Here is a 22,431-nt window from a genome sequence, read left to right as displayed (position 1 = left end):
GGGACATCCTCACAAAGTTTCACCGGGATATTTCCTTCTCCCGGATGTTATGGGATCGTGGGGATATCCGGAGGATTTTGTGTGTTGTCTGGGACGTTCGCCCTCCATGAGCTGTGTCAGTGCCACCGTGGGAATCAAAATTTCCGACAGAACAACGCACAACTAAAATCTCTCGTTTCCGGTAGCCGTAGGTACCTCAAACCCTCGGAGTGGTCCTCAGTAATCCTTTTGGCATCCATGCGCTTCAACCCAGTCAGTTTATATCATGTGAAAGGTCATGTCTAAAGCTATCGGATGATGCTAATCCAATGGTGGCATCCATCACCTGCAGGGGTCTCGCAATGGGCACATTTTACGTTTTTCGAAACTTCCACAACGTTCTTTTACCAATGAAAAGGATATGATTTTCACACTGCCTGGGGGACTGGCGGCAACCTGAAACAAAGGCGACGATGTTACCAGTGCCTAAAGATCTTTACGAAGCGCTTCGTTTCTTCTCACTGATTTGTCGATATGTTCGTCGGACTGGGCTCTTCGTCAAGGGCGCACAGGCAACTCATGTATTCTCCCACGGTTTGAATGAGCCTGGCGGAACTGGGAGACCATTGGGTAAACGTAAAGTGATGCTCTGGGGACACTGTGGGTTCGAGTCCTACAGCTGGCTAACCTTTTCAGTGACTTTCATCATACATCGTTAACTACAACAAGCTCACGCAGTGTGGTCATTGATTTCCCAGTCAGCGGGAGACCTGTAGCAAAGAAGAGGTTGAAGGTCGCGTGCTTGTGGATGGGGCGCGCAAGGCCACAGCCGCGTGGACCCTGCCTGACAAAAAAAAAAAAAACAAAAAAAATCGCTGCGCGTCTCTTAGGTAAAAAATCACTTCGCGTCCAAAGTAGGGACATCACGCCACCTTTTCAAAAATAATCAAGGAAATCGAAAATGGCATTTTTGAGAAAATTGAGATGCAACATTGGCAATTTTCGCCTACCATGTGCGATTCTGAAGCTAATAACACAAACCACTGGGCTGAGAAAAATAAACTCTCTACAGTACGAAAGTTCTTTCAAGGTCCTATCGAATGGCACTAAGCTCGATGTTCTCAGATGTTCTGTCATGACGCAAATTGGTAACAAAGTTTGGCCTTTTTGAACGTTTACGACAATTTTGGCATTTTTTCACCGAAAATCTGTGGCCCTCAGAGTTCTGTGGGTGGCTGTCGACAGTGTCTGTAGAGCAGCCTATAATCATAAAATTCCTCCAGTTCCTAGGCATAAAATCAGCGGTGGTAGACCCCGTCAAAGTCGGTTCAGAAGAAAGCGCGCTCAAGCATCCTCAGAATTTCCTCCTCTCCCACGCGGAAACTACTCCACGCACGAGCGTCGCAAGTTGTGCGATTTGCTTCGTTTGAGCTATTTTTTCTGGCCGAATTAAAAAATACGACTTTCACCCGTTGTTCGATTTAAAATGAAACTACCCCCTCCCCATTATGGGTGACGTCGCCAGGTACTTACTTCGCCGGGAGCTGGTTATTGCGGTCCTCTCGAAGTTCAGCGACCGTTCGGAAGACTATAGGTCGTGGAAATCGGCATTTCGTAACACTACTAAAACCTTGGAATATCAGCCACAGAAGAGATGGATCTCCTGGTGAAGTGGCTGTGAAGCGAATCGTCCATGTACGCTAGAAGCTGTGCACATCGGAAACCCGGTCATGGGACTTCAGGCGATCTGGGAACGGTTAGAAGGGTAAACGGCAACCCAGAGGCAATCGAAAACGCGGTAATGGACAGGCTTGAAAAGTTTCCGAGGATACTAGGCAGTGGCCGAGAGAAACTGAGGGAGCTGGGAGCTTTACTCCAAAAACTCGAGTCAGCAAAGGCAGATCCACGCTTGCCTGGGTTCTCTACCTAGACACGTCACGTGGGGTCAACCCTATTGCAGCGAAACTTCCTCTACATTTGCAAGAAAAATGGATCGCTCTAGGATCGAAATACAAGCGGGAACACCGTGCGTCTTTCCCACCGTTCTCTGTCTTCTCAGACTTCGTCCGAACCGCAGCGAAGACAAGGAATGATCCAAGTTTCATAATCGGGCCCTCAAGGGATAACACAGGCAAGAAGAAGACGTCCTCGTCGACAACGCCTCTAAGAAATCGTCTGTAACGGTGCACAGGATCACGATTACCGCTCAGGAAGACAGCTCAACAAGTCAAGTAGAAAGAACTCTGAAGAACCCGGAAGGAATGTGCCCCTTGCATAAGAAGCCACATAAGCTTAGCCGGTGTAGGGCGCTATGTCAGAAACCTCACGCCGAGCGAAAGCGCTTGCTGTCAGAGTTCGGTGCATGCTTTAAATGCTGTGCGATGACGCACAACGCGAAGAGCTGCGACTCAACGATACATTGCACAGAGTGCAACAGCGGCCACCACATTACGGCACTTCATCCTGAGAGCGTTACCTCGCAAGCTCGACGCAGCGCCGGAACCACATCGGCAGAGGAAGAGGGTTTCAACAGGGCATCCGCAGAGGTTACATCAAGCTGCACGGAAGTGTGTGGAGAAGCCAATTCGAGAGTATCCTGCTATTTTTAGCAGGACGACATATTTTAGGCGAGACATATTTATGAGCAGGATACTGAAAAATATGTCTCGTCAAAGTGTATCCAGAAGAGTACAGCCAGAACAAGCAGTTCGGATATATGCAGTCATTGACGACGAGAGCAATAAGTCATTGGCCAGGCCCGAATTCTTCGAATGCTTCAACATTCACGGGTGTGAGTATCCATACACGCTCAGGACGTGCGCTGGAGTGGTTGAGACGTTGGGACGACGAGCTACCGGTTATGTTGTTGAGGGTATCGACAGCGGCACACCTCTGCGGCACACCTATGCGGCACACGCCGGCCTTTACCAACGTTGACGGAGTGCGACCAAATTCCTAATGACAGGAATGAGATCCCAACACCGGACTTTGCTCGCAGACATCCACATGCCAAGGCAGTGGCAAATGTCATTCCGCCACTCGAACCCAATGCACAAATCCTACACTGCTCCTAGGAAGGGATCTCGTTCAAGAGCACAAAGTGCGTCAGCAGCGTAACAACCCTAACCACGCTCCTTTCGCCCAGAAGCTGGACTTCGGGTGTGTCATAGTTGGGGACGTCTGTATCGAACGATTACGCAATTCACAGGTCAGTAGCTTCGCCACAAGCGTGTTGCAAAACGGTCGTCCTTCCTACTCCACGCCCTGCCCCAACCACATGATTGTGGACGAAAAACCCTGTGTTGAGCATTCTACAAAAGAAGCCGTCCAGTCTCTTCCGCTGCTAAGCGACGACCAAACGAATCCCAGATACCCCCTATTCCAGATCACAAGAGATGACGAGAAGCTTACTTCGTCAATGAAAGACAAAGAATGACTGAGCTTGATGAACAGAGAATTCCACAGGGACACGTTACACAACTGAGCAGCCCCTTTGCCTTTTCGTATGCCCCGACGTGAACTTCCTGACAACCGAGAACAAGCGTTTTCTCGGTTCACTTCTTTACATCGCACTCCGGAAAGGACCGCACAAATGAAGCACTTCGTTGCCTTCATGCAGGATCTGCTCGAAAATGGCCACGCTGAGCCAGCACCACAAAGAAAAGAAGCCAAGCAATCTCTGTACCTCCCCAGCTTCGGTGTTTGCCACCCGCAGAAACCGAGCCAAATCCGCGTAGTTTTCGATTCAAGTACCAAGTACCAAGGTGTTTCGCTCAACGACTTGCACCTTTCGGGACCGGACATGACAAATAGCCTGATCGGTTTGCTGCTCCGTTTTAGAAAGGAGGCTGTGGCGGTAACAGCTGACATCCAGCGAATGTTTTATTCCTTCGTCGTGCGTGAAGACAGACTACCTGCGCTTCTTGTGGTTCCGAGACAACGACACTATCAAATATGTCATTGAATACAGGATGTGTGTACATGCGTTTGGCAACACATGCTCCCCCTCTATTTGTGACCTACGGCTTAGGGCGCACCGCACAGGAGGGAGAGCAGGACTTTGGAGCGGACGTTGACACTTTATCGAAAGAGACTTCTATGTCGACGACGGCCTCAAGTCCTTACCGACCGAAGAGGAGGATATTGACTTACTCAATGGGACACAGCCCATGGTGAAAGGAGCAAACATGCGGCATCACAAGATAGCCTCTAACTCTGTGGAAATCGAGGAAATCTTCCCATCCGGTGACTATGCCACGGGCATTAAAGACATGGACTTCGACGGAGGTCATGTACCGATGCAGCAGAGCCTTGGACTAAACTGGGACCTGAAGGCACGTTCACCTTCAAAGTGCCCGTAAAAGACACTCCGAATTCTCGACGCGGCGTACTATCCACTGTGAAAAGCCTATACGACACCCCTAGGATTGAGAGCCCCAGTGACGGTACAAGGTAGGCCGTTGCTGAGAGATATTTCTTATCCTGAGACTGGGATGCCATTCTCGACCTGAATGACAACTGGCGAACGTGGCGAGACTCATTACACCTTGAACGGCTCAAGATACCACTCCAGTACACTGCAATCTCTCTCTCCGGCGCTCGTCGACGGGAAATCTGCGTCTTCTGCGATGCCTCAGAACAGACAATCGCCGCTGTGGCTTACATCAGAGTCACAGATGCTGATGGAATGCAACACGTGGGTTTTGTGTTCGGAAAAGCAAAGCTAGCACCACGCCCCTAACAGACCATTCCAAGACTTGAGCTATGTGCCGCACTGCTCGCCGTCGATACCGCCGAGTTTGTCGTCAGCGAAATCGATGCTCACATTACATTCTACACGGACAGCAAAGTTGTGCTCGGATACCTCTTCAATCAATCGAGGCGTTTCTACGTCTGTGTCAGGCAGCCGTGTGAACCGCATACGAGGATCTACAAAGCCCGAACAATGGCATTACGTTCCCACCGATCAGAACCCTGCAGATCACGCCCCTAGAGCTGTCGCTGCAGATGCTTTGGCTAGCACGACTTTGCTGACAGGACCGAAATTTCTTCGGCAAAGTACGGCCGCGTAGAGGAAGGGCACAGCCTTCCTGCTTTTTGAACCAGACCAGCACAAGAATCCGTCCTCAAGTGGCTGTCTCGGCAACTCGCGTAGGAAATCAACAACTGGGGGTTCATCGCTTCGAGCGCTTTCCGACATGGGCATCTTTTCTGCTGGCCGTGGCATACCTGGTGCATACCGCTCGTTCCTTTCATAACCATTTGGCTGATTGTCACGGGTGGCATTAGTGCAGGAAACCTCGAAGCGCGGATGAGCTGAACGAGGCGAAGGAAGTCATCCTTCGCTGCGTCCAACACGAACAATTTTCAGAAGCCGTCACAAGTCCCCGTGCGGACGCAGCTCAACAAAGTCTCATTTCGTCCAGCAACCCTTTGTGCGAACTCGACCCGTTCGTCCACAATCAGGGCCTGTTGAGAGTTCGTGGACGCCTACGAAACTCCGACCTCGACAATTCGGATCACTCGGATCACACCCGGAGATCACTAAAGGGTAGTACACGCATGTCGGAATCGAACTCGTGCCAGAAGCACAATGAAGCAATGTAATCCGGAGTACTCTTTCCTACTCTGGTGCCACTGGTATCATCCGTATACTGCAGATTACTAAAGTGTTGCACACACTTCTAGGAATCGAACTCGTGCCAGAAGCACAACGGAGCAATGTAATCCGTATTACTCTATCCTGCTTTGGTGCCACTGGTATCATCCGCGTACCGCAGATCAGTAAAGGGTAGTACACGCTTCTAGGAATCGAACTCGTGCCAGAAGCACAATGGAGCAATGTAATCCGTATTACTCTGTCCTGCTTTGGTGCCACTGGTACCATCCGCGTACCGCAGATCACTAAAGGGTAGTAGACGCTTCTAGGAATCGAACTCGTGCCAGAAGCACAATGAAGCAATGTAATCCGTATTACTCTGTCCTGCTTTGGTGCCACTGGTATCATTCGCGTACCGCAGACCACTAAGGGGTAGTACACGCTTCTAGGAATCGAACTCGTGCCAGAAAGACAATGGAGCAATGTAATCCGTATTACTCTGTCCTGCTTTGGTGCCACTGGTATCATCCGCGTACCGCAGATCACTAAAGGGTAATACACGCTTCTAGGAATCGAACTCGTGCCAGAAGCACAATGGAGCAATGTAATCCGGATTACTCTTTCCTGTTTTGGTGCCAGTGGTATCATCCGCGCACCGCAGATCACTAAAGGGTAGTACACGCTTCTAGGAATAGAACTCGTGCCAGATGCACAATGAAGCAATGTAATCCGTATTACTCTGTCCTGCTTTGGTGCCACTGGTATCATCCGCGTACCGCAGATCACTAAAGGGTAGTACACGCTTCTAGAAATCGAACTCGTGCCAGAAGCACAATGGAGCAATGTAATCCGTGTTACTCTGTCCTGCTTTGGTGCCACTGGTATCATCCGCGTACCGCAGATCACTAAAGGGTAGTACACGCTTCTAGGAATCGAACTCGTGCCAGAAGCACAATGGAGCAATGTAATCCGTATTACTCTGTCCTGCTTTGGTGCCACTGGTATCATCCGCGTACCGCAGATTACTAAAGGGTAGTACACTCTTCTAGGAATCGAACTCGTGCCAGAAGCACAATGGAGCAATGTAGTCCGTATTACTCTGTCCTGCTTTGGTGCCACTGGTATCATCCGCGTACCGCAGATCACTAAAGGGTAGTACACTCTTCTAGGAATCGAACTCGTGCCAGAAGCACAATGGAGCAATGTAATCCGTATTACTCTGTCCTGCTTTGGCGCCACTGGTATCATCCGCGTACCGCAGATCACTAAAGGGTAGTACACGCTTCTAGGAATCGAACTCGTGCCAGAACCACAATGGAGCAATGCAATCCGTATTACTCTGTCCTGCTTTGGTGCCACTGGTATCATCCGCGTACCGCAGATTACTAAAGGGTAGTACACTCTTCTAGGAATCGAACTCGTGCCAGCAGCACAATGGAGCAATGTAATCCGTATTACTCTGTCCTGCTTTGGTGCCACTGGTATCATCCGCGTACCGCAGATCACTAAAGGGTAGTACACTCTTCTAGGAATCGAACTCGTGCCAGAAGCACAATGGAGCAATGTAATCCGTATTACTCTGTCCTGCTTTGGCGCCACTGGTATCATCCGCGTACCGCAGATCACTAAAGGGTAGTACACGCTTCTAGGAATCGAACTCGTGCCAGAAGCACAATGGAGCAATGTAATCCGTATTACTCTGTCCTGCTTTGGCGCCACTGGTATCATCCGCGTACCGCAGATCACTAAAGGGTAGTACACTCTTCTAGGAATCGAACTCGTGCCAGAAGCACAATGGAGCAATGTAATCCGTATTACTCTGTCCTGCTTTGGTGCCACTGGTATCATCCGCGTACCGCAGATCACTAAAGGGTAGTACACGCTTCTAGGAATCGAACACGTTCCAGAAGCACAATGGAGCAATGTAAGCCGTATTACTCTGTCCTGCTTTGGTGCCACTGGTATCATCCGCATACTGCAGATCACTAAAGGGTAGTATACGCATGTTGGAATCGAACTCGTGCCAGAAGCACAATGAAGCAATGTAATCCGTATTACTCTTTCCTGCTTTGGTGCCACTGGTATCATCCGCGTACCGCAGATCACTAAAGGGTAGTACACGCTTCTAGGAATCGAACTCGTGCCAGAAGCACAATGGAGCAATGTAATCCGCATTACTCTGTCCTGCTTTGGTGCCACTGGTATCATCCGCATACTGCAGATCACTAAAGGGTAGTATACGCATGTTGGAATCGAACTCGTGCCAGAAGCACAATGAAGCAATGTAATCCGTATTACTCTTTCCTGCTTTGGTGCCACTGGTATCATCCGCGTACCGCAGATCACTAAAGGGTAGTACACGCTTCTAGGAATCGAACTCGTGCCAGAAGCACAATGGAGCAATGTAATCCGTATTACTCTGTCCTGCTTTGGTGCCACTGGTATCATCCGCATACTGCAGATCACTAAAGGGTAGTATACGCATGTTGGAATCGAACTCGTGCCAGAAGCACAATGGAGCAATGTAATCCGTATTACTCTTTCCTGCTTTGGTGCCACTGGTATCATCCGCGTACCGCAGATCACTAAAGGGTAGTACACGCTTCTAGGAATCGAACTCGTGCCAGAAGCACAATGGAGCAATGTAATCCGCATTACTCTGTCCTGCTTTGGTGCCACTGGTATCATCCGCATACTGCAGATCACTAAAGGGTAGTATACGCATGTTGGAATCGAACTCGTGCCAGAAGCACAATGAAGCAATGTAATCACGACTACTCTTTCCTGCTTTGGTGCCACTGGTATCATCCGCGTACCGCAGATCACTAAAAGGTAGTACACGCTTCTAGGAATCGAACACGTGCCAGAAGCACAACGGAGCAATGTAATCCGTATTACTCTGTCCTGCTTTGGTGCCACTGGTATCATCCGCATACTGCAGATCACTAAAGGGTAGTATACGCATGTTGGAATCGAACTCGTGCCAGAAGCACAATGAAGCAATGTAATCACGACTACTCTTTCCTGCTTTGGTGCCACTGGTATCATCCGCGTACCGCAGATCACTAAAGGGTAGTACACGCTTCTAGGAATCGAACTCGTGCCAGAAGCACAACGGAGCAATCTAATCCGTATTACTCTGTCCTGCTTTGGTGCCACTGGTATCATACGCGTACCGCAGATCACTAAAGGGTAGTACACGCTTCTAGGAATCGAACACGTTCCAGAAGCACAATGGAGCAATGTAATCGGTATTACTCTGTCCTGCTTTGGTGCCACTGGTATCATCCGCGTACCGCAGATCACTAAAGGGTAGTACACGCTTCTAGGAATCGAACACGTTCCAGAAGCACAATGGAGCAATGTAATCCGTATTACTCTGTCCTGCTTTGGTGCAACTGGTATCATCCGCATACTGCAGATCACTAAAGGGTAGTACACGCTTCTCAGGAATCGAACTCGTGCCAGAAGCACAACGGAGCAATGTAATCCGTATTACTCTGTCCTGCTTTGGTGCCACTGGTATCATCCGCGTACCGCAGATCACTAAAGGGTAGTACACGCTTCTAGGAATCGAACTCGTGCCAGAAGCACAATGGAGCAATGTAATCCTTATTACTCTGTCCTGCTTTGGTGCCACTGGTATCATTCGCGTACCGCAGATCACTAAAGGGTAGTACACGCTTCTAGGAATCGAACACGTTCCACAAGCACAATGGAGCAATGTAATCCGTATTACTCTGTCCTGCTTTGGTGGCACTGGTATCATCCGCGTACCGCAGATCACTAAAGGGTAGTACACGCTTCTAGGAATCGAACACGTTCCAGAAGCACAATGGAGCAATGTAATCCGTATTACTCTGTCCTGCTTTGGTGCCACTGGTATCATCCGCGTACCGCAGATCACTAAAGGGTAGTACACGCTTCTAGGAATCGAACACGTTCCACAAGCACAATGGAGCAATGTAATCCGTATTACTCTGTCCTGCTTTGGTGCCACTGGTATCATCCGCGTACCGCAGATCACTAAAGGGTAGTACACGCTTCTAGGAATCGAACACGTTCCAGAAGCACAATGGAGCAATGTAATCCGTATTACTCTGTCCTGCTTTGGTGCCACTGGTATCATCCGCATACTGCAGATCACTAAAGGGTAGTATACGCATGTTGGAATCGAACTCGTGCCAGAAGCACAATGAAGCAATGTAATCCGTATTACTCTTTCCTGCTTTGGTGCCACTGGTATCATCCGCGTACCGCAGATCACTAAAGGGTAGTACACGCTTCTAGGAATCGAACTCGTGCCAGAAGCACAATGGAGCAATGTAATCCGCATTACTCTGTCCTGCTTTGGTGCCACTGGTATCATCCGCATACTGCAGATCACTAAAGGGTAGTATACGCATGTTGGAATCGAACTCGTGCCAGAAGCACAATGAAGCAATGTAATCCGTATTACTCTTTCCTGCTTTGGTGCCACTGGTATCATCCGCGTACCGCAGATCACTAAAGGGTAGTACACGCTTCTAGGAATCGAACTCGTGCCAGAAGCACAATGGAGCAATGTAATCCGTATTACTCTGTCCTGCTTTGGTGCCACTGGTATCATCCGCATACTGCAGATCACTAAAGGGTAGTATACGCATGTTGGAATCGAACTCGTGCCAGAAGCACAATGGAGCAATGTAATCCGTATTACTCTTTCCTGCTTTGGTGCCACTGGTATCATCCGCGTACCGCAGATCACTAAAGGGTAGTACACGCTTCTAGGAATCGAACTCGTGCCAGAAGCACAATGGAGCAATGTAATCCGCATTACTCTGTCCTGCTTTGGTGCCACTGGTATCATCCGCATACTGCAGATCACTAAAGGGTAGTATACGCATGTTGGAATCGAACTCGTGCCAGAAGCACAATGAAGCAATGTAATCACGACTACTCTTTCCTGCTTTGGTGCCACTGGTATCATCCGCGTACCGCAGATCACTAAAAGGTAGTACACGCTTCTAGGAATCGAACACGTGCCAGAAGCACAACGGAGCAATGTAATCCGTATTACTCTGTCCTGCTTTGGTGCCACTGGTATCATCCGCATACTGCAGATCACTAAAGGGTAGTATACGCATGTTGGAATCGAACTCGTGCCAGAAGCACAATGAAGCAATGTAATCACGACTACTCTTTCCTGCTTTGGTGCCACTGGTATCATCCGCGTACCGCAGATCACTAAAGGGTAGTACACGCTTCTAGGAATCGAACTCGTGCCAGAAGCACAACGGAGCAATCTAATCCGTATTACTCTGTCCTGCTTTGGTGCCACTGGTATCATACGCGTACCGCAGATCACTAAAGGGTAGTACACGCTTCTAGGAATCGAACACGTTCCAGAAGCACAATGGAGCAATGTAATCGGTATTACTCTGTCCTGCTTTGGTGCCACTGGTATCATCCGCGTACCGCAGATCACTAAAGGGTAGTACACGCTTCTAGGAATCGAACACGTTCCAGAAGCACAATGGAGCAATGTAATCCGTATTACTCTGTCCTGCTTTGGTGCAACTGGTATCATCCGCATACTGCAGATCACTAAAGGGTAGTACACGCTTCTCAGGAATCGAACTCGTGCCAGAAGCACAACGGAGCAATGTAATCCGTATTACTCTGTCCTGCTTTGGTGCCACTGGTATCATCCGCGTACCGCAGATCACTAAAGGGTAGTACACGCTTCTAGGAATCGAACTCGTGCCAGAAGCACAATGGAGCAATGTAATCCGTATTACTCTGTCCTGCTTTGGTGCCACTGGTATCATTCGCGTACCGCAGATCACTAAAGGGTAGTACACGCTTCTAGGAATCGAACACGTTCCACAAGCACAATGGAGCAATGTAATCCGTATTACTCTGTCCTGCTTTGGTGCCACTGGTATCATCCGCGTACCGCAGATCACTAAAGGGTAGTACACGCTTCTAGGAATCGAACACGTTCCAGAAGCACAATGGAGCAATGTAATCCGTATTACTCTGTCCTGCTTTGGTGCCACTGGTATCATCCGCGTACCGCAGATCACTAAAGGGTAGTACACGCTTCTAGGAATCGAACACGTTCCAGAAGCACAATGGAGCAATGTAATCCGTATTACTCTGTCCTGCTTTGGTGCCACTGGTATCATCCGCATACTGCAGATCACTAAAGGGTAGTACACGCTTCTCAGGAATCGAACTCGTGCCAGAAGCACAACGGAGCAATGTAATCCGTATTACTCTGTCCTGCTTTGGTGCCACTGGTATCATCCGCGTACCGCAGATCACTAAAGGGTAGTACACGCTTCTAGGAATCGAACTCGTGCCAGAAGCACAATGGAGCAATGTAATCCGTATTACTCTGTCCTCCTTTGGTGCCACTGGTATCATTCGCGTACCGCAGACCACTAAGGGGTAGTACACGCTTCTAGGAATCGAACTCGTGCCAGAAGCACAATGGAGCAATGTAATCCGTATTACTCTGTCCTGCTTTGGTGCCACTGGTATCATCCGCGTACCGCAGATCACTAAAGGGTAGTACACTCTTCTAGGAATCGAACTCGTGCCAGAAGCACAATGGAGCAATGTAATCCGTATTACTCTGTCCTGCTTTGGTGCCACTGGTATCATCCGCGTACCGCAGATCACTAAAGGGTAGTACACGCTTCTAGGAATCGAACTCGTGCCAGAAGCACAATAGAGCAATGTAATCCGTGTTACTCTGTCCTGCTTTGGTGCCACTGGTATCATCCGCGTACCGCAGATCACTAAAGGGTAGTACACTCTTCTAGGAATCGAACTCGTGCCAGAAGCACAATGGAGCAATGTAATCCGTATTACTCTGTCCTGCTTTGGTGCCACTGGTATCATCCGCATACTGCAGATCACTAAAGGGTAGTACACTCTTCTAGGAATCGAACTCGTGCCAGAAGCACAATGGAGCAATGTAATCCGGACTACTCTTTCCTGCTTTGGTGCCACTGGTATCATCCGCATACTGCAGATCACTAAAGGGTAGTACACGCTTCTAGGAATCGAACTCGTGCCAGAAGCACAATGGAGCAATGTAATCCGTATTACTCTGTCCTGCTTTGGTGCCACTGGTATCATCCGCATACTGCAGATCACTAAAGGGTAGTACACTCTTCTAGGAATCGAACTCGTGCCAGAAGCACAATGGAGCAATGTAATCCGGACTACTCTTTCCTGCTTTGGTGCCACTGGTATCATCCGCATACTGCAGATCACTAAAGGGTAGTACACGCTTCTAGGAATCGAACTCGTGCCAGAAGCACAATGGAGCAATGTAATCCGTATTACTCTGTCCTGCTTTGGTGCCACTGGTATCATCCGCATACTGCAGATCACTAAAGGGTAGTACACTCTTCTAGGAATCGAACTCGTGCCAGAAGCACAATGGAGCAATGTAATCCGGACTACTCTTTCCTGCTTTGGTGCCACTGGTATCATCCGCATACTGCAGATCACTAAAGGGTAGTACACGCTTCTAGGAATCGAACTCGTGCCAGAAGCACAATGGAGCAATGTAATCCGTATTACTCTGTCCTGCTTTGGTGCCACTGGTATCATCCGCATACTGCAGATCACTAAAGGGTAGTACACTCTTCTAGGAATCGAACTCGTGCCAGAAGCACAATGGAGCAATGTAATCCGGACTACTCTTTCCTGCTTTGGTGCCACTGGTATCATCCGCATACTGCAGATCACTAAAGGGTAGTACACGCTTCTAGGAATCGAACTCGTGCCAGAACCACAATGGAGCAATGTAATCCGTATTACTCTGTCCTGCTTTGGTGCCACTGGTATCATCCGCATACTGCAGATCACTAAAGGGTAGTACACGCTTCTAGGAATCGAACTCGTGCCAGAAGCACAACGGAGCAATGTAATCCGTATTACTCTGTCCTGCTTTGGTGCCACTGGTATCATCCGCGTACCGCAGGTCACTAAAGGGTAGTACACGCTTCTAGGAATCGAACTCGTGCCAGAAGCACAATGGAGCAATGTAATCCGTATTACTCTTTCCTGCTTTGGTGCCACTGGTATCATCCGCGTACCGCAGATCACTAAAGGGTAGTACACGCTTCTAGGAATCGAACTCGTGCCAGAAGCACAACGGAGCAATGTAATCCGTATTACTCCGTCCTGCTTTGGTGCCACTGGTATCATCCGCGTACCGCAGATCAGTAAAGGGTAGTACACGCTTCTAGGAATCGAACTCGTGCCAGAAGCACAATGGAGCAATGTAATCCGTATTACTCCGTCCTGCTTTGGTGCCACTGGTATCATCCGCGTACCGCAGATCCCTAAAGGGTAGTACACGCTTCTAGGAATCGAACTCGTGCCAGAAGCACAATGGAGCAATGTAATCCGTATTACTCCGTCCTGCTTTGGTGCCACTGGTATCATCCGCGTACCGCAGATCACTAAAGGGTAGTACACGCTTCTAGGAATCGAACTCGTGCCAGAAGCACAACGGAGCAATGTAATCCGTATTACTCTGTCCTGCTTTGGTGCCACTGGTATCATCCGCGTACCGCAGATCACTAAAGGGTAGCACACGCTTCTAGGAATCGAACTCGTGCCAGAAGCACAATGGAGCAATGTAATCCGTATTACTCTGTCCTGCTTTGGTGCCACTGGTATCATCCGCGTACCGCAGATCACTAAAGGGTAGTACACGCTTCTAGGAATCGAACTTGTGCCAGAAGCACAATGGAGCAATGTAATCCGTATTACTCTGTCCTGCTTTGGTGCCACTGGTATCATCCGCGTACCGCAGATCACTAAAGGGTAGTACACTCTTCTAGGAATCGAACACGTGCCAGAAGCACAATGGAGCAATGTAATCCGTATTACTCTGTCCTGCTTTGGTGCCACTGGTATCATCCGCGTACCGCAGATCACTAAAGGGTAGTACACTCTTCTAGGAATCGAACTCGTGCCAGAAGCACAATGGAGCAATGTAATCCGTATTACTCTGTCCTGCTTTGGTGCCACTGGTATCATCCGCATACTGCAGATCACTAAAGGGTAGTACACGCTTCTAGGAAGCGAACTCTTGCCAGAAGCACAATGGAGCAATGTAATCCGGACTACTCTTTCCTGCTTTGGTGCCACTGGTATCACCGCATGCCGCAGAACACTAAAGGGTAGCACACGCTTCTAGGAATCGAACTCGTGCCAGAAGCACAATGGAGCGATGTAATCCGGATTACTCTTTCCTGCTTTGATGCCACCGGTATCATCCGCATACCGCAGATCACTAAAGGGTAGTACACGCTTCTAGGAATCGAACTCGTGCCAGAAGCACAATGGAGCAATGTAATCCGGACTACTCTTTCCTGCTTTGGTGCCACTAGTATCATCCGCATACCGCAGAACACTAATGGGTAGTACACGCTTCTAGGAATCGAAATCGTGCCAGAAGCACAATGGAGCAATATAATCCGGATTACAGTTTACTGCTTTGGTGCCATTGGAACGACCAGCATATTGCAGATACGACAGGATTTCACGAATTCCGGACTATTCACACGATTTCAGGAATGCAATTAAATTTCTCCCAGAAGCACAATAGAGCAATTTAATATGGATTACTGTTTACTGATTTGGTGGCAGTGGTATCACCGGAATATTTCCGATCAAAGGGGCGGTGCACACGCTTTTATGGTTGGTTCGGTTAAAGTTCTGGTTCGAGGTTGCTGGTTAGGTTCATGTTCGTATTCAGCGCAACCAAAATAACGGTTTGAACTCGTATTAATCGGATCGAACCGGATTACGTGTGCTATGCTAATCAGTGTGCCACATGAAAGGTAACGCAAGGTTGTCCCTCGTTCTCTTACACGCTAGCCTCTACACTTCATAGGTACAAAGAATGATGCAGTTCATAGGAGATCATCCTTTACTGAACCGAAAAGTGCTGGGAAGTGGCGTACAGGATACAATTTAACTCCACTGCAAAAAGCTATCGCCAATTTCTAAAGAAAAAAAAAGAGAGAGAGAGAGAGCTCCCCTCTTCTGGTTCGGCGGTTGACGTTGAGCTGGTGTCAGAGCTCGACGTTCTGCTCCATGCTCTGGACCGCACGCCAACCTAGGGATTCGGTGTAGAAGACGGATTGTGCGTTGAACGGTTAGGATGAGGCTGCGCAAGGGGGTGAACACATCACCGCCATCTTCTGCCACGGAGTGCCTAACCTCTCGTTCCGCAAATATAACCCGGACGTCTTTCAGGTAGAGCAAGAGATTGTCAATCGAGTATTCTTACAGCATAAATCTTGCCCAGATTTCTGGTGCACGATTGATGTATTGATGGTGAGATAGGGATTCCACCTAAACACTTAGCTGACCAAGGTTGCTGGCTGCCGCTTCCAACTAGACGGGGACGAAGAGATGACTATCTCGGTGAAAACCGGGTGGTGCATAACTTAACTTGAATGCGGACCGCGTATAGTTCCTCAACACTGCCCGCGAGCACGAATGAGATTGGCACCCCTGGCGTGTAGCCAACGTAAATACGTGCTACCTATATCTACATGGTAAAGTCAACGTCTCTTTTACGTTGACAATCGACCATTGACCAGGTACAGTTTCCACATTGATTAAGAGCTAGAATGCTGTATACGACGTTGTTCAACATCAGACAACATCCTCTGTTGACGGTAAGGGTAAGGGTAAGTTCACGGTATGGGTTCAGAAAGTAGTTTTGTAAGAGAATTCTCCATGTAACCTTGCACCTTAAAGAAATTAACGCAACCGGGGAAGCTTCGTGAAAAATCGGGTATGTCTGCTTCGCCTGAGGTGTCTAACAACGTCTTTAAGCTGTAAGCCTTATTGTTTGTGCAGGCAAGCCTGAACAAAAAGACACTTGTGCTGCGACTGCGAATGACGGTCACATGTGCTTGACACTAGATGAGGATGCTGGATGACCTGGGCAACCTCTTCAAGGGGACATGCCCACGGTTCTCTCTAATCATTGTGCTTCCGGTTCAGGTTATTCTGGTTTTAGTGGAAGATATACGTCTGGGTTAGTGCTTATACAATATCTCATCCAGATGCGAAAGGCGTTCTTGCGTGGGAAATGCTATCCCGTTCCCCAATGTCCTGCGACTGGACTTGCTTCGTGCCTCAAGACACATTGGAAGTGCCAGGCAGTCATTATTACTGCGCGAATTGTACAACACAAGATATCCCTGAAAGAAAACTGGTGAAGAAACGTGGCTACGCTTGCGATGTCCTCTGCCTTTTCTTCAAATGCGTCCTTAAAAAAAAAAAAAAATCGCGCAATAACAGACGTTGGATTTGCATTATGCGCAACGGCTCTCGCATCACTATAGAACATAGCGCTAGAATCAGTTAGTTTACTTCTGTTTTTCATTCTAGCCACTCGGTCGACGTCTACATCGGCCCTACGTAAGTGACTGAGCTTGCACACAAAAACCATGACTTATTTCATTACTCTGCATCTTTAACCCGGAATCTTGCATGAGAAAACCTCCATCAAGGCAGAATCACATGAAACGCTCCGTGAGAACGGCGCGCAGGATATGCGAAGCTTCAATACGCAGGGCGAACAGGGTTGCCAGATGCGAAGCTGGTCTCCTGACAAAACTGATTCAGAAAATAGCCCAAATATAGCCAACTCACGCCAACGCATAAAGGAAAAAAAAGAAAGAAAAGCCAACATATCCAAAAGTTCACAAACCGGGAGAATATACACCATAAGATTGGGGGAAGCATGCAACTTCTCCTGAATTATGCATACATAAGTTCGCTTTTAAACATGTTCAGGTAGGGTTCGGATGGCATAAAGTCTTTTCAGCAACGTCCCATGCCGCGGACTAATACGAGACGAAACGTCTCGTATTAAATGTTGTTATTCTATGTTGTGTTAACTGTTAAGTCGCTGGTAAATTGTTTTCTTCCGATGTTCTAAAGTGGAACAAACAGCGTCTATAAGAACCGCAATATATGTATTGAATCAGATATGATGCACCACGTATAGCTTATAACTTCATTGCTTATGTAAATATAGGTCACTTTCAAAGACTCCAAGCCCGAGGCACCATGATATCAAGTACAGGTCCCATATACAAGCGGCAGCTTTGCGTAAAGGTGCTCCCATGCTCGCCACATTGTGGGTTGCTAACGTGAAGCTGGGAACCTGTCCTTGAAGTTAGCAACTCGCGTTGCCGCGGACCCAGCAAATTTTAAGTTGGAGCAACCGTTTATATGCGCGCCGTAGTTACTAAACTATGTTACTAAACAGACCTGTACATGGTCAGTCTTTAATATTCCAGCAGCATTAGTTTTGGGGCGTTTAATAATCGAACATCAGCGGGCCCAAGGCACTACGTACTCTCTCCAGTTCGCACAACTTATTTAAAGTCAGCAAGTTCAGAAGAAGAATAAAGTCGCACGGGAATTGGATCCTTTGAACTTGGAAATTCTGATTGTACAGGAACAAAAGCTGCGTTGCAGTATCACCACCTGTGTCCGTCACAGAATTACCGAATTCTGAAAAAAGGATTGCGACTTGTGTGTCTTCGTATCTGCTCATATCTATTCTGCTGCCCATTAACGCGTCCGACCTGGAAGCGCAAAGGATCATTACTTTATTCAGTCTTGACAGACGGCAGTGCATTAATGTGTGCCGGGACACAATGCAGAAACGAGGGGTGACAGTCGTCGCGTGCTGTCATCCGAGCGCATGGCGTGAAACGCTGGTATAGCCCCAAAAATAGTCAAATAGCCAACATGAAAAACACCCCGCCAACTGTCACAAAAAGTAACCCAACGTGGCGGTTTATAGCCCAATCTGGGAATCCTGAGAGCGAACCACATGGCGCTTCGGGTCGGTTTCGTACAGCCGGAGCGATTCCAAAATTTAGCCAAATTTATCTTCACGAGTACTGTACACGTATACAACCGTACGAGCTTTATTCTGAATAATCACCCCCCGCCTGCAGTTCCCGCTGTTGTGTTGTTGTGTCTCCACCCTCTCTTTGGCTGCAAGTTTTTACTCATGAATAATCAAGTCGTTTTGTAGGAATTTGTCGAAACGTGCCGTAATGGCGGACGGCGAAACCTGCGCTTCGAATCTCATCCAATGTCACGCACGACTTCGGCCTGCGGGCATGGCAAAAGGACCGTGCGCTAAGCCATCTCCTTTGCTCTAGAAATAGGCCCACTCAGACATTTCCGCCGGCGGTGAATGTAGTTGCATTGACGATAATGTGGCGCATAATCCAACACGTGGAAGCTAAGTCACGTGTTTTCTTTCCGCGCGTATTTAAGGCGGTTTTTAAATTACGTCATCAGCGACTCCCAAGGAAGCATCCTGTTGTCCAAGGAGTCTCCTAAGCAGTGTTATATGTATCGTCGTTGCAAGTAACACCGTTACAGTAATCGATACTTTTTCTATATCGGAGTGCGTATCGCGATATTTTTTAAACCGGTATCGTAAAAGTATTTCCGTTACAAATTATGGTAACGCGATTGCTGTATCGTTACCGATACCGATACTTTCTAATGCCCCACTCCATAGGGCTGACCACATTTCTTATTCATTGTCCATAGTCCGTCTAGCCTTCGACAAGAAACCTGTGGATACGCCTACGTACGCCGCAACTGGAATTATGGAATTGTACCAAACATATGTTCACTCTTTTCCTTTGTAACTGAAGGAAATAACCACGGCGTGTTCAACAAGAGTGTTGAGGTCAACGAACATAGGTCAGGTTTTTAACAGGGCGCTCTGGATTCCACTCCTAATCTGCAGTGTCGCACTGAGTCACGCTCACATATACTGTGGTATTGTTAAGGGAGCGCAACCCCCTCCTGCTGAGGAGGAGGAGGAGGAGTGTCGTTGGGAGGAACCCGAGAGGTCTGCCTGCCTTATTAGGCGGCATGTTTCTCGGGAAGGGAAAGGTGGTGGAGAGGAGGAGAGGAAAGAGTGAAGTGGAAGACCGAGCGGAATCCGCTCGGGGGGAGGATAGCTGCGTCCATGGGCCGACTTCAGGGGAACTGTGCCGGCATACGCCTATTACACATCTGAGGGAAACCCAGGAAAAACCCCAGACGGCACAGCCGGCCCGCGGATTCGAACCGCGGACCTCCCAGTCTCCAAGCGCACGCGTTACCGCTGCGCCACCGGAGCTGGTACCCCCTCCTGCTCAATGGCATTCCTCATGCATTTTTCAAACCACAACTCCGCAAGGAATTGCTCAATTTGCATAAAATAGGTCTTGAATTGGAGATCTCAATGGGTTCTAGTACTTAATGGCGCCAGAAATTCATCTTTTGTGTTGGAAATTTTCTCGCAGACGTCGGAAATTGCGTTTCGCGCTTCCTTCAAATTTGTTGGCTGGTCACAAAATAAATAGACCTAAGGTGAGAATTTTAATCCCATTAAGTACTAGAAAAATATCGCTAAAACCAATAAATACCGAAAGAATTTGTTTATGTCGAAGCATAGAGTTGCTACACGGATTCTTGTGAGCAGTGGTCAGCGAATGCTGACTCGCTGGAATTTTGGCTGTGCGCGGTGGTGCCATCTCTCTGCATGCTACAGTAGTCTGCACAAGTTCGAAAAACCGGATGAATTGTCACAATCTGCCTTTTCGCATGTGATAATAAATGGAGCAGCTGTCGCTCGTTATCTCGGAATCCTTCGTTCCGTGGTTGTGCTGTGCCTGCCAGTCACGGTTTCAGGCATAGCAGGAAACCTGTCTGCGGAAACCGGAAGAGACGCAAAGAACAAGCCCTGAAAGTACCAGTAGTAGTACCAGACTCTCACGAATCAAGCAGTCTTTCATCCAGAGCTAGCAGAAGCGACAGAACGCAAGATGTGTCTGCAGGAACGTCAGGAAACGGACTCTGTGTTGTTGGAAGGCCAAGCATGTGGACAATATGCACTTGTTCAACTAATTTCAACCTCTGAGAATCCACAGCCCATTCAACTGCACACTTGTTGTCATGAAGATAACGTCAGAGAACAGAAATGGATTGCGGAGCAAAATTAGACTGCAATGCAAAATGTGCTTGCTGAAGGCCGTTACAGCTACTGAGGGCCAACCAGATAGCATGTCAGATCGTATGGACGTGAACAGAGTATAGCTGTATCCAATGTGCTATCTACTGGGGCTGGGTATACTTTGAGCGGCTTTATAATGCTTAGCTCCATCCAGAGCTTGTTGACCCACGCATACCACGCAGTATGCCGATCAGGGACCCTGACCACAAGAAGAAATACAACACGCAGGAAAGGTCTTCGTAGTGCAACCATTTCGACAGATTGTGCATATTCATACTGTTGTGCATGGTATATGCACTACAATTCCCTTTCCGTCACAGCGCTCTGCATTGCTGTGCTTGCAGTTGACCCCAATGTGGCCTTCATCATGTAATCCAAGTTATCGGACCCAGTGGCCGAAGCCTCTGCTCCGCCTGCGGTGTCATGACGAACATGAGCACATTCCCGTGGAGCGTGGACAGCGTCACACTGAGGAAGACTGTACCCTAGCTGACTTATCATTATCACAGGAAACTTAATTCATGTATGTTTGTGTGTCCGTGGTGCTCCTGGTGTCCAATGGGTACTGTTTATTTTGGAAGCTTATCTCTTGTATTCATCTTTAGACTGCCCCCCGAACCCTTGTGCGAACAAACTCAGTTGAGCCACAGGTGTCTCCGATTCTCATAATCAATCTTCGTTCGTTTTTTATCTACACATATTTGAGCTCTTCTTTGTCGGTATGCCGCTTAACTGAAATATGCGCATCCTGCACAACGCTGTAGTTGGTCAGCTTATTGCCCAATCCCATTTGTGCGCGTCAGTCGCATCTGTTATAGACAACACTCAAACGTTACATTGTCTTGAACTGTCCTTGTGGATTAGGACGTGCTGATTAGGGATACGTGAGTTTCAGTGAAATAACAGAGCGTTCACATGCCTGCTTAGCAAGCATGTGAACGCTGTGTTAAACGCGTGTGTTGAAACGTCTGTTGAAACGTTGTGTGTTGAAAAGAAAATTAGTTTTCTTTTCATAGGGTAAAATACTACAGGGAACGGTTACACTAATGTGCCACAGGTGACAGTTCGGTACAACAGGTACAATTTCGATGTTCTGCATTCTGTGTACTAAAACATCTGGCAGCGAACAGTTTGGCTGACAGTTAAAACATTGGTGTAGAACGTAGCCTATAACTTGGTATAGAACTTCGTGTACGCCAGATCGCCCTTCTCCTGGTGAGGGAACGGAGGGACTTGTTGCAAGCACGATGGCCGATGGTCAGCGTCCGCGTCTCATTGGTCACAATTTGTGCACTGAGCTCACCTTAGAAATTCCAGTGCACAACTGTTAATGCATGCTACCTCGTTACAAAAGCATCTGGCTATCAAGTTATCCGGTTGTTACAAGCTTACCCTTGATGCCCACCAATGGCGACCAGCAACCTGTCCGACGCCACCGCACGCTGTACAATCCACCACAAGCACTGTACCGCTGGCACTGTGCTCGTGAAGATAACTGCCGCCGCTGTCATATGCAGCTTCATTCCCTTCTTTTTAGACTTTGTGTACATATGAGTGTCGAACTTGTGGCGTCGGTGTAAATGATTCGACAACAGCACTGTCAACTATACTCAGACACCCATCACTGTTCAGGTGATTAGATGCCGTCAAAACTGAGAATGTAAGACCGCACTGCCGACTACACAACTTGGCTCGTCTTTACCTATCGCACTGAACCAAAAATACAGCATTATATGTGCCAGTGTCAAAGCACCGTGATATCGCAGAACAGTCCACA

The 22,431-nt window shown here is 48.2% G+C and overlaps 1 long non-coding RNA gene across 1 annotated transcript in view; it reads left to right on the top strand.

Moving 5' to 3' along the window:
• LOC135376717 (uncharacterized) overlaps positions 1 to 22,431 on the top strand; it is a 50,542-nt gene that overhangs the window by 25,705 nt on the left and 2,406 nt on the right. Inside the window, exons 3-4 of the long non-coding RNA XR_010417821.1 lie at positions 16,613 to 16,646; positions 17,003 to 17,032. This is a non-coding gene — a long non-coding RNA (uncharacterized LOC135376717). The remainder of the gene's footprint in view (positions 1 to 16,612; positions 16,647 to 17,002; positions 17,033 to 22,431) is intronic.

This window comes from Ornithodoros turicata, unplaced genomic scaffold (assembly GCF_037126465.1).
Source record: "Ornithodoros turicata isolate Travis unplaced genomic scaffold, ASM3712646v1 ctg00001253.1, whole genome shotgun sequence".
NCBI lineage: Eukaryota > Metazoa > Arthropoda > Arachnida > Ixodida > Argasidae > Ornithodoros > Ornithodoros turicata.
The sequence above is the reverse complement of the archived record's forward strand: the minus strand, read 5'-3'. Positions and strand labels throughout refer to the sequence as shown.